Source organism: Biomphalaria glabrata, chromosome 17, assembly GCF_947242115.1.
Source record: "Biomphalaria glabrata chromosome 17, xgBioGlab47.1, whole genome shotgun sequence".
Classification (NCBI taxonomy): Eukaryota; Metazoa; Mollusca; class Gastropoda; family Planorbidae; genus Biomphalaria; species Biomphalaria glabrata.
In genome coordinates this window covers 25,162,057-25,175,177 of record NC_074727.1, presented here as the reverse complement: position 1 = coordinate 25,175,177, position 13,121 = coordinate 25,162,057, and the positions used below count along the sequence as shown (strand labels likewise).

Sequence of the window (13,121 nt, the reverse complement as noted above, 5' to 3'; positions counted from 1 at the left end):
TAATAGAAAAGCCTTAGTTTGCATGCAAGGACAAAGAAGCCACACAGTGGGTATAAAAAATGGCATCCCCCAAGGAGGAGTCCTATCCCCAACACTTTTCCTAATATTCATAAACGATCTAAATCAAAACCTACCAAGAAAAGTTAAAAGCAGCATGTATGCAGATGACCTTGCCTTAATTAGCACAGAAGAATATGTAGGAACATCGCAATTTCGATTACAAGATGCTCTCGATATACTCAATAATTGGTCCAAAGACTGGAGCATGTCCATCAACACAAAAAAGACCACATATACCATATTCTCACTGTCAACAAAACAACAAACAAAAAAATTAACATTAGATAAGGAAGCTTTAGAAAAAAATGACAGCCCTACATACCTTGGAGTCACCTATGACCCGAGACTAACCTGGAAAAGCCAAATAGATAAAACACAGAGTAAAGGCATTCAGAGACTTTCCCTCTTAAAAAAATTAGCTGGCACAGATTGGGGAGCAAATCACAACATCCTGAAAAAGACCTATACCAGTTACGTAAGACCTGTACTAGAATATGGTGCCACAGCATGGGGCTCAGCAGCCCAAACCAACCTAAGAAAAATAGACAAGGTTCAAAATATTGGTCTAAGGATAATGACAGGAGCAATCAAAACAACACCCATAAGAGCTATGGAGGAAACCGCTGCCCTGATCTCTCTGGATGAAAGAAGAGAAATAAAAATCCTTTCCCAATTCACTAAATTGGAAACCATGGAGAGGCACCCACTCAGAACAAAAATCCACAAAACTGGCACAAAAAAACGTCTCAAAAGGACCAATTTCATACAGGAATCTCTAAACCTAAAAAAGAAACACCAACTTGAAAAAATTACTCTGGAATCCTCGATACACTATAATGAATCTCCACCCTGGGACGAGAGCCCTCTTCCTACTATAAGGGACCATATTGAAAGCATAAAAAGAAAATCTGATTACAGACCAACAGAGCTCAAGAAAATAGTGAACTGTTTTCTACATACCAATTATCCTAGCAATCAGTGGATCAGAGTTTACACGGATGGCTCAACCCATAAAGCCACTACAAATGGAGGAGCTGGAATACTTATCGAATGGCCAGATGGAGGAAAACTAGAAAAATCCATTGCAACTGGAGAGCTCTCTGACAGTCACAGAGCAGAAAGGGAAGCACTACACAGTCAGATTGTCTTTCTAACCGATGCAAAACAACCCTCCAAAGCCTGCAAAACTCTGATTCCTCATTAAAAATCTCAAAACAGCACTTACAAAGCTCAACAACAACAGCAAAAAAACTGTAATTCAATGGATACCAACTCATACTAACACACACTGACACACTCGCCAAGAGTGGGAGAACTAACACACTAATAAACTCTGCACTCTACCCAGAAGAATTGAAGAAATTAATCGTAAATAAAATAAATGAGAAATGGACGAGCTCTCATCCAAATCACAAGAAAGATGATGTTTACTGTAAGCTATCCCGACAAGACCAATGCCTAATCTTTCGACTCAGGACCGGACACAACAGAGTGCGACAACACATGTACCGGAAGCTCAAAATTGGAACCAGTGAAATCTGCCCATGTGGAGTATCACCAGATAATGCAGACCATGTCCTCCAAAACTGCTCTCTATACCAAGAGGCCTGTATAAGACATTGGCCCCAAATCACCCCAATAGAAAGGAAACTATATGGAGAGCTCCCTGATTTGGAAACCACTGCGCAGTTCATCTCATGTATTGGTCTACTCATCTGAACACTCCAACATAACAATGAGAACGAAGAAGAAGAAGAAGAAAAAAAAAACCCACTTGGCTATAGGCTCATGCAATTTGTTGAATGTAGTTTAACTTCGATTTTTTAAATATTTTTTTCCTTATGTAAGGATTTTATCTTCAAACTTCTTTCGGTTACGCTCATGGAATGTAGTGACTGTAGCTTTGCTTTTTTTTTTTTTTTTTTTTTTTTTACACATCACCTTTTTTGCGTTGATTATGCAATCTGGTGACAATTTATCCTTTAGTTAAACTCAATATCCCTTTATAGATACTCTTATGTAATTTATTTAGTGACTTTGGCTTTGTTTTTCTTTTTATTGGTGGGGGAGGGGGGGGGAGTTAAGCTAAAAACGCCATGGCTACATTTTAAAGAATTTAGAATACTTTAGTTTTCCTATAGGTTTTTATTGGCGAGGGATTTTAAACTCAACCATTCCCCCCATCGCTATGAACAATTGAGATTTTTAATATTCCTAACCTCCAGCGCGTTTAGCAGAAATATTATTATCTAGTTAGTTGATTTTTCATGAACAAATTTCGGAATCATTACTTTACCTTGATTAAACTTAAAGGTAAAATCTTCCTTGCAGTACAATATGTAGTGTAGTCAAAAGGCCAATATTACAGTACCTACATAAGGTACTAGATCTATGTTTTGTATCCAAAATAAGGCCTACAGCATCAAAATCAAAGGCTGACGAGACATTAGCGTGATGTAGTATGGTAGGCCTATATTGTCTACACTTACAGCTTATACTTATGGCCCCGCATATGACACTCACCTAGGGCCCCGCGAACTGCACTGATTCTAGATCTAGAATCTATCATCATAATAAAATATTATATAGCCTATAGTCTTTAACTTATAGATCTAGATCTAATTACTATTAATTATAAATTAAGATTAATTATCTAGATTTAATTAACAATTACAATAAATTTTAAAAAATTGAAGCTAGAATCTACTAAATACAGTAGAGTAATTTGAGTAATAAATTAGCAATAGATCTAGATTTAGATAGTAGATAGATCTAGTAAATTCTAGTAAGTAAGAGTAAGACAAAGACTAATGAGTTTCTTACCTCCTTCACTGACTTCAGCCTTCAATTTCAAAACTGAACTTCCAGCTTCAAGTCAACCTTAAAAATAAAATTGATTGTGTTCTACGTCTACTCAGACTATTCATTCCAAAATTCCAGTTTGTAGATTTCTAGTCTAAATCTAATGACTAATATTATAATTATAATATAGATCTACATTTTATTAATATATTTTATTTTATAAATTATATATATATATATAATATACTATACTTAACTATACTATATATAATTATAATATTATGTATATATAATTATATTAATATATATATATATATTTAATATATATAGATCTATCTCTAGTAGTTGTTATATAATAGATTAGCATTAGAATTATTGGCTAAGAATTAGATCTAGATCTAGACTAGACCTAGATCTAGACTAGCACTAGGTCACTAGATTAGAAACTTTACTTTAGTAGAGTAACAATATTATTTACATATTATTATACTCTATAGGCTATAGACTAAATTTGAATGTCTAGACATATAGAGTCTAGATCTATAATATTATCAATATTATAATATTGACCTCTAGACTCTAGAGTCGAGATTCTAATAACTAATAATGTAGACTAGATCTAGATCGAGTTAATTCTAGATCTAAATCTAGATCTAGATTTAGATCTAGATCTAGTTGTTACACATTTTTTCTTCTTCTCTATTTCCAAGTTTTAATCATGAAGGAAAATACCTAGAAAAGATCTAGCTTGATCTAGATCTATGTCTAGATTCTAGATCTATAAATAAGAATTCTAGATTAGTAACTAGAAATCTAGGAGTCTAGACATATAGTCTATATATATATATAAATTATAATAAATAATAATATAGATTATAGGGATAGATTCTTAGACATGATGATGATTCTATTTTATATCTATTCAGTATTCTATTCTAACTGTCGGACAAGGCTGGTGTCGCGGCTTAGCCTTGGCCTTAGGGCACTAAGGCTAAGGCACTAAGGCTAAATTAACTAGATCTAGAGACTCTACATCTAGATCTAAATACCATTATAATTTTCTTTGACAAAGATTTCGGAGAAATTAGGTTTTGCCTAGCTAGTTTATTCTGGAGATTAGTAGATATAGACTAAAGATACATTTGCAATCGTTGAAAATCATGGGTACATTTAGCAGGAAGCCAAGAAGGCGGCGTGTTGCAAGTAAAATCTGTTTAGATGTAGAATCTATATAATATATAGAGATATCTAGACTAGGTCTAGTAATACTTTTTGAACGTTTTTTAGTGAGCTACTAGATCTATTAATATATCTAATTATGTTTATACAAACAATAAAGAAAAATTACTTGGATTTTGGGATAAAATACCAAGCAACAGAAGCACCGATTGTGAGCCCTCGCCTATATAATTTTTAAAATCATGATAACGAATTATCTACCTTTTGTGTTATTCTTATATTCATAATAGAATGAAAAAAAATCAGTCATGTATCTTCTGATCTTAAGAAATACAGACATTACTTTAAAAAAAGATTACGTCCTACGACCTAGGCCTAGTGCTTTTGGACGCCTGCAGTTGTGAATTTGGCTAAATAAATCAGTTTCTTCCAAGCAGTGATTCTCTCAACCCTAATGTATCTGACATATATATATATATATATATATATATATATATATATATATATATATATATATATATATATATATATATATAGGCCTATATAGTTCGTCCATCGTGGTTGATGATGATCACTTTTGTCATCCAGGGTCTGGTGGCTTTGCACTGGGGTTTTGTGCCTCCTCGTGTGGCTGATGAGACCTATGTGAGCCCGGATTGTTCGGCTGCACACAGGGGCAGGCTATTCCAGCTGGAACTAGTGTCATTGGCCTTGCTTTTCTTCTCTGGCGCTTTTCTATCTCCCAGGTGGCATGCTGAACGCTTTCAGAGAAGCTTTGATGGTGTCCCTAATTAAGCGTTTTCTTTGTCCGTCTTGTGAGCGCTTTCCTTCCCTTAATTGCTCTTACAGGAGTCGTTTAGGGATGCGGCGATCTTCCATTCTGCAGACGTGTCCTGCCCATCGCAGTTGGGATTGCATCAGGATTGCTTTGCAGACCCGCTCTTTGAAGGACTTCAGTATCTGGTATTGCCATTTGACATTCAGTATTTTTCTTAGACATGTCATGTGGCAGTGGTTCAGTTTCTTTACATGTTTTCTGTACACTGTCCACGTTTCTGAGACATAGAGCAATCTAGGAAGGATGACAGCTCGATGGACCCCTAGCTTTGTATTTGTGGTGATACTTCGTCTGTTCCAGACATTTTTAGACAGTCTGCCATATGATGCACTGGCCTTGGCGATACGCAGGTCGATTCATTATTGATCTTTCCGTTTCTGGAGAGTGTGCTGCCAAGATAGGTGAATCTGTCCATTGCATTTATATCATGTCCATTTATCTTGATGCTTGGATCCGAGTAGGCTTTCCCTGGAGCAGGCAAATATAAGACTTCAGTCTTTTTTGTGTTAATGGTGAGGCCATGGTTACTATATCGAAAGCATTAAGACTTCTTGAACGCTTTCACCAAAGATGCTTGCTCTCCATCGTGTAGATACGGTGGCAACACTGCATTACAAACAGCGATGGTATTGCGAACGCGAACGCCGGTATGGACAGTATAGCGAGCAGAGAGGGACTTCTTATGCTCCGATAGTTAAGCAGGGCATGGCACGAATCCCGTATGCTAAATTGTGATCGAAGTAGCAGGGGTGACCCATAGAAACGCTTTAAAGACCAACTTAAGCGACATTATTAACTGCCTCGCCTTTCAAAAAGAGACTGGAAGAAAAAAAGATATCTGTACGTGTTTCAAATAAAGTTGATGGTGCTGCTTCCCAAACAACAACAAAAAAGGGAAAGGAAAGGCAGCAAAGCAAACAGTCCCACCTGTTACTCCTTGTAGTAGCTGCTTTGAGAACTTCTATGATGATACTAGTGGGCGAACTTGGATACAATGCCAAAAGTGCCAACTTTGGTACCACAATAGCTGCCAAGGCTTAGAGGAACATTTTGTTGGATCATTTTTTTTTATTGTCTGTGATGTTGAATAAATCACTCAAATTACATTAATAATTATTAAATATTTCACTTATACTTTTTAAACTTGTTTATCAAAATTTATTATTTATGTTTGTGTATACCAAATAGCTCAAGCTAAAATCATTTAAAAACAAAATTCATATGTTTATATAATTACGTACTGGTACACTAATACATATATATATATATACAACTAAGAGCTGAAAAAAATAAACATAATTTTTAAAGTTCTTAGTTTTCATTAATTTTGCTTCTGCATAATTTTTTAATCAATTTTCTTTTTTTATCTTGTTTACAAACTAAAATTGAAAACAAAATTACCAGCATAAATTTATACACAAAAACAAACATCTACGAAGAGAAGAATATCTTAATTTGCTTGAACATAATTTTTAATCAATTATCATTACCGGTATTATTCTTGTGTGCAAGGATACAAAAAATATTTGAAAACAAAATTACACATACAAATGTAGGCCTATATAAACAATAATATATACACCTAAGAGATTTAAAAAACAATTAAATTCTTTATTTACCACAATTTTTGCTTTAGGGGTAAGAGGCCTCTTGGAAGGGCTTTTTGACCCAAGTGTGGGGTAAATGTCCCTTAAAATTTTGTTTAAATGTCATGCAATAATTTTTAGATACATTGAAATAAAATTATTTTAAAAACTAATTTGTAAATTAGACATATAACACTATTTGAAAACCAAATTTAAGATAAAATTATATTAATGTAAAAATGTTTTCCTAGTCCAAACCTCCCACAGGACGACGGGGGATGGGAGCGGGCAGGGTTTGAACCCGGGACCATCGATAAATCTGAACGACAGTCCAGCGCGCAAACCGCACGACCAGGCAGCCAATAAGCTAGCTTGTACAGGCCACAGAAGCTTGGGGGGGGGGGCTTTTTGCCCCACGTTACCCTATACCGATATGCATCGTCAAAATTAAAGAATGAGTCTGAGCAAAAAACTCTTTGTTCACATAACTAGGCCTATATGGCAGTGCTTTTTCTTGTGACGGTACGCACCGGTACAGCGTACCGGAACCTTTTCCAATGTGTATTTTAACGTTTATTATTAATTTATTAGTAGTCTAGTTAAAAGTTTGGTAATCCATCACTGAGTACCGGCACCTATTTTTTTTTAAACATTGCTATATGGTAATAGTTTAAGAGGCATGAAAGATTAACTACAGTAAAAAATCCATTCGTCTATACTTAATAGACTATTAGGCCTACTAGTTTTACAGCCTTTGATTTCTGATATATATATATATTGTTATGACATCTGTTCTGTTGTCACAGATTAATAATAAATTACTGTAGACGTTACTAATTAATAATGATAATAACGAGACTGTCTTTATCAAGGTAGACATATATAACTAACTTTTATTTCCGTCCGATTCTTTGCTTTCGCATAAAACATAAACAACAAACAATGACGTAATATCTTCTAATATTAGCACATCCTTCCTTTTGAAGCTATTATCACATCCTTCCTTTTAAAGTTCTTAATACTTATATTTACTAGGAATTTTGACAACTCGACCACTTCTGGTTGTCTTGACCGGCACAGCAAGTTCTCTAGATGTTGGTTTATAATGAGGAACTGAGGAAATATAGATCATGTGAAACACAACTAATAGGACTAATTGATGATTTTTCAAAAGGTTTAGATAATAGTGAACAAATAGATGCTATCTTACTAGATTTTTCTAAGGCTTTTGACAAAGTTCACCACCATAGTTTGCTTAAAAAATTAAAATATTTCGGCATTAATGGTCCACTGCATCAGTGGATTAAAGACTTTCTGATAGGGAGAGAACAAACTGTAATAATAAATGGCTCTAAATCAACACCGATAACAGTAAACTCAGGTGTACCTCAAGGTACAGTCTTGGGTCCACTACTATTTTTAATTTACATAAATGATTTACCAAATTGCATTAGTTCAGGAACAAAAGTCAGATTATTTGCAGACGATTGCATAATATATAGAACAATAAAAACAACACAAGACACAGATATTTTACAAAGAGAATTAGATGAATTACAGAAATGGGAATCAAATTGGAGCATGTCTTTCCACCCAGAAAAATGTCAGTTGTTAAGAGTAACAAAAAAACTAAAACAAATTAATTCCACTTATCTTATTCATGGCAAACCAGTATCACAGACTAAAAACGCAAAATACCTAGGTGTTATAATAAATGAAAAACTATCATGGAATCCACATATTGATGAAACTACAAAAAAATCAAACAAAGCATTAGGATTTATTAAAAGAAATTTCTATAAATCAAATAAGAACATAAAACTAAAATGTTACTTAACCTTGGTTAGGCCAATAATAGAATATGCATCCTCCGTTTGGGACCCCTCAACTCAAGAAAACATTAAGAAACTGGAACAGACACAAAATAGAGCAGTGAGATTCATAACAAACGAATATTCACATTTGACTAGAGTAACACCTTTAGTAAAATCACTAAATTTAGAAAGCCTTCAGGACAGAAGGCTCAAAAGTAAAGTAGCAATCATACATAAAACACTGAACCATAATCTTCAAATACAAAAACAAAATTTAATAAAATACTCTGAAAGACACAAAGATAAAGGCACATTCCTCGTCCCATATGCTAGGACAAATTTGTACAAATACTCCTTCTTCCCTAGTGCTATTAGAGCATGGAATGGGTTGCCTGAGCTAGCCAGGAAAACCAGTGACTTGGCAGAATTTAAGTCATTGGTTAATATGCATGACTAAATGCATGACGCGTAGGACGTAATCATCTTCTTTTTTGAAGTAACGTCTGTATTATATAAGATAAGATAATTGCCTGTTTCGTTTGTTCTAACAGTTTGCTGTTCATTGTCTTCGTCGGTGTCATAGTACCCAGAGATGTCTTCTTCGTAGCTCTTGTTTAAAAACCGTTGATTTCGTCTGTATGTTTTCCCATCATTTGTCTTTATGATGTAAGATCTGGGTGACGGATGTTTCTTAATGACGACTGCTTTCTGCCATGTTTGTCCTAGACGAACTCTCACCTTCTCCCCGACAGAGTAGTCTTTAAGTAACCTTGCTTTTGAATCGTATTTCACTTTCCTTTTTCTCTGTCGTTCGTTGAGTAATGTCTCTGCATTTTTAGCTACCGATGGTTTCAATAGTTTGGGATCAGTTGGAATGACGTCCCTGAGTCTTCTACTCATCAGCAGTTGTGATGGCGAATAAAGCAGTCCGCTTATCGGAGTATTTCTATACTCGAGCATAGCGAGATATGGATCTTTCCCACTTTTGTATGCTTTGTTGAATATCTGCTTTACGATACCAACATACACCTCACTTTGTCCATTTGATTGAGGGTATCTGGGACTTGATGTTGTTATCTTGAAACCCAATTCAGAAGCAAACTCTCTATATTGATAGCTATTGAATGGCATATTGTCGCTCACTATTTCTTCTGGTATGCCATGTCTAGCAAAATTACCTTTCATTGCCCTGATAACACATTCTGCTGTTTTGTTCTCTAGTCGTTTTATTTCAGGGTATTTAGAGAAATAGTCCACAACTAGCAAATAGTCATTGTTTCGCCATTCAAACAAATCTGTCGCAACCTTTTTCCATGGTCTGTCTGGTACAGCATGAGGTAGCAATTTTTCCTTCACATTATTTCTTTTGAACGTTGCACATGTTGCGCATTTCATTATTGTCGAAAAAATATCTTTGGACAATCCTGGCCAAAACACACTCTGTTTTGCCTTGGATCTGGTTTTTTCAAGACCAAAATTATCTATGTGCAATTTATCGAGAATTTCATTTCTCATACTTGAAGGAATTATAATTCTGTTCCCATAAAACAATATTCCATTCTCTTCATGAATACTGTCTTTAAATGACCAATACACTTTCACTGTTTCATGAACTTGAGTTTTTATCTTTGGCCAACCTTCTCTGACATAATTCATTACAAGTTTTAATTTAGCATCAGATTCAGTTTTCCTTCTAATTTCAATAATCTTCTGATCACTTCCCGGAAACTGTGCTGTTGCGCTATGAATTCTCATAACCATGTCATCATTTGAATTTGATTGTTCTTGACCATTGATGTACGCACGCGATAACGTATCAGCTATTTGCATTTTTTGAACCTGGAGTGTAAGATTACTGTTAATTGATATCTCAACAGTCTTAACATCATCAACTGAAGTCTTGGTGAAATCTTATGTAAAGGCTTAGTCACAATAGTTTGCAAAGGTTTGTGATCTGATTGTACAGTCACAGTTCTTCCAAAAATATAATGGTGAAAATGTTCAGCTGCAAACACTATAGCTAACATTTTCCTTTTCTATTTGTGCATATCTGCACTCTGTTTCTGTCAATGATCTTGACGTATACGCAACTTATATGTCTTCTTGCATTAAACATGCTCCCAACCCTTTAGAAGAAGCGTCACACTGAATAGTAACTGGCTTTTCAGGGTTAAACAATTGCAGAACTGGAGCTTCACTAAGTGTTTTCTTTATTAGTTGGAAAGCATTTTCTTGCTCTGCATTCCACTGCCACAATACATCTTTCTTTAGCAATTCACGCAATGGACTGGTAATTGTTGACATGTTTGGAATGAAACTTGACAGAAAGTTCAACATCCCTAGCAGTTTTTGAATTCCTGTTCGATCTGTTGGTGCTGGCATCTCCATTATTGCTTTGATTTTAGCTGGATCCGGACGAATACCATCTGCTCCAATTTGTCTTCCGAGATAATTAACACCATAAAGTTTATATTGTATCTTGTTCTTGTTGAACTTTACATTGTTCTTTCTAGCTCTCTCCAGAACCTTTTCAAAAATTTGATCATGTTCTTTTTCATCTTTTGCTGCAATCAGCATGTCATCTGACATGATATGTACACCTGGGATGTCTCCGAATACTTGATAAGCACGTTTCTGTAATACTTCACTAGCTGAGGATATACCAAAAGGCATTCTCAAGAATCTGTATCTTCCAAACGGAGTATTGAATGTACATAAATAAGAGCCTGGTTCATCCAACTCCACTTGCCAATATGCATCCTTTTGATCAAGTATACTAAACACTTTTGCTGCTCCCAGTGAACTATTGATTTACTCAAATGTTGGTATAGTGAAATGTTCTCTCATTATATATTTGTTCAGTTCTCGGGGATCTAAACACAACCTCAAAGAATTATCTTTCTTCTTTGCTATAACCAAGTTATGAACCCATTCTGTTGGCTCATCAACTTCTGTGATCACTCCATCTTGTTGCATTTGTGTGAGTTTTCTTTTTAATTCTTCATAGAGTGATGGTGCAACTCTGCGCGCACATTGAATAACTGGTTTTGCATCTGAAGTCAGTTTAATGTGATACTTCATTTTGTATGTACCGAGTCCTTCGAATACTTGATTATATTTTTTCATCAACACTCGTGGAACTTCATTTTGTTGCTTGACATCGTGTACTTCGACATTTCTCTTTGCCTCAATTAGTTTTAAAGCAATAGATGTCTTCAGACCTAGTATAGGATTTATACTTTTCTTGATCACGTACAGATCATCTTTAACTTCTACATCGCCGACTTTAAATGTGACCGATGCAACTCCCTTCAGTTCTAATGCTTCATCCCCCAATGCTCGTAGGGCAGTATTTGAATTCTTTAACTGAGTATCAGTTTCTAAATTGTTCCACGTTGACTTGATATCACATTAGCTTGTGCTCCTGTGTCAATCTTCATTTTGACTATTTTTCCCATAATATTGACATCAACCATCCAAACTTTGACATTGTTGTCAGTACCAATTGCCTCAAACCACAACTCATTTACTTGGCTTGACTGACTTTCATCTTCCAGTAAATCAATAGCTTTGAAGTGTTTCGAACGACATTTTACAGCGAAATGATTTCTTTTTTTACATTTTCGGCATGTCTGTCCGAATGCTGGGCAATTGTATTTTCCATGAGCTCCACCACAAGATCTGCAATCTCTAATGAAACTTGTGACATGATTCTTTGCCATATTTTCCTGTGAGGTTTTGACTGGCTTTCTATCTTCTGTCTTCTTTAATTTATTAGCAGCATCCACATGTAGTCCTTTCATGTCTATCATTTGGTTCTGGGTATGCTCGTCAGCACGAATTATGCTTGCTGCTTTCTCTAAAGTTAAGTCTACATCTCTCAGGAGTCTCTCTCTCACTCGATCCGACTGTATGCCACATACCAATCGATCTCTGATGAGTTCATCTCGAAGGTTGTCAAACTTGCCTTCTTTTGCCAAATTCTTTAACTCAGTATAATACTGTTCAAACGTTTCTCCGTCTTTCTACTTTCTTGAAAAGAATTTAAATCTGTCATACACAGTGTTGGACTTAGGCAAAAAATGATTCTGAAACCTTTCAATTACTTTGTCTACAGCCTCATCTTCACATACTTGAAAAGTATTGTAAATGTCTCGAGCGGGTTCACCGATCAGGTGTAACAATAAAGCTTTCTTCACTGGCTCGGGCTTCGTATTTTTTTCAGTGGCGACCATAAACAGTTCAAAACTTTGTCTCCATTTTTTCCATCTTTCAGATAGATTACCGTCTAGTGACAACGGTTTAGGAGGATCGAATAATTCCATTATTCGTACAGATTCTAGATTCTATGTCTAGATCTAGATCTAACAACATGAACTAACGACACCACAAATAAAATGTACTTTTAGCAATTTAGAAACCACTAGACTAGATCTAGAGATCTACCTGTTACCAGCACTTTAAAGCAAAGTGACACTAGATTTGACACCTAATCTAACACCAGATCTGACACAAGATCTGAAACCAAATCTGACACCATGTTCTGTTGTCACAGATTAATAATAAATTACTGTAGACGTTACTAATTAATAATGATAATAACGAGACTGTCTTTATCAAGATAGACATATATAACTAACTTTTATTTCCGTCCGATTCTTTGCTTTCGCATAAAACATAAACAACAAACAATGACGTAATATCTTCTAACATTAGCACAACATCGCCATGCACACTACCATCCAAGATAGTGCAGAATGTGAGCACTATTTAATAGACTAGACTGAGAAGGATGTTGATATGAGAAGGAAGATAAGGACTTTCCGCCCAAGTCAAGAGCTG

At 35.3% G+C, this 13,121-nt stretch overlaps 1 protein-coding gene across 2 annotated transcripts in view; it reads right to left on the bottom strand.

The window, feature by feature from the left end:
- Nucleotides 1–4,237, bottom strand: part of LOC106067138 (hydroxyacid-oxoacid transhydrogenase, mitochondrial-like) — a 35,127-nt gene extending 30,890 nt beyond the window's left edge. Inside the window, exons 1-2 of one of the 2 annotated variants that reach the window (XM_056015701.1) lie at nt 4,211–4,237; nt 2,884–2,940 (exon numbers count right to left, since the gene is read on the bottom strand). The gene's annotated coding sequence lies outside the window, so the exon portion shown is untranslated. Of the gene's footprint in view, nt 1–2,883; nt 2,941–3,432; nt 3,539–4,210 lie in introns of those variants that run through there. The other variant, XM_056015700.1, reaches the window with a different exon arrangement.
- Nucleotides 4,238–13,121: the final 8,884 nt, after the last annotated feature.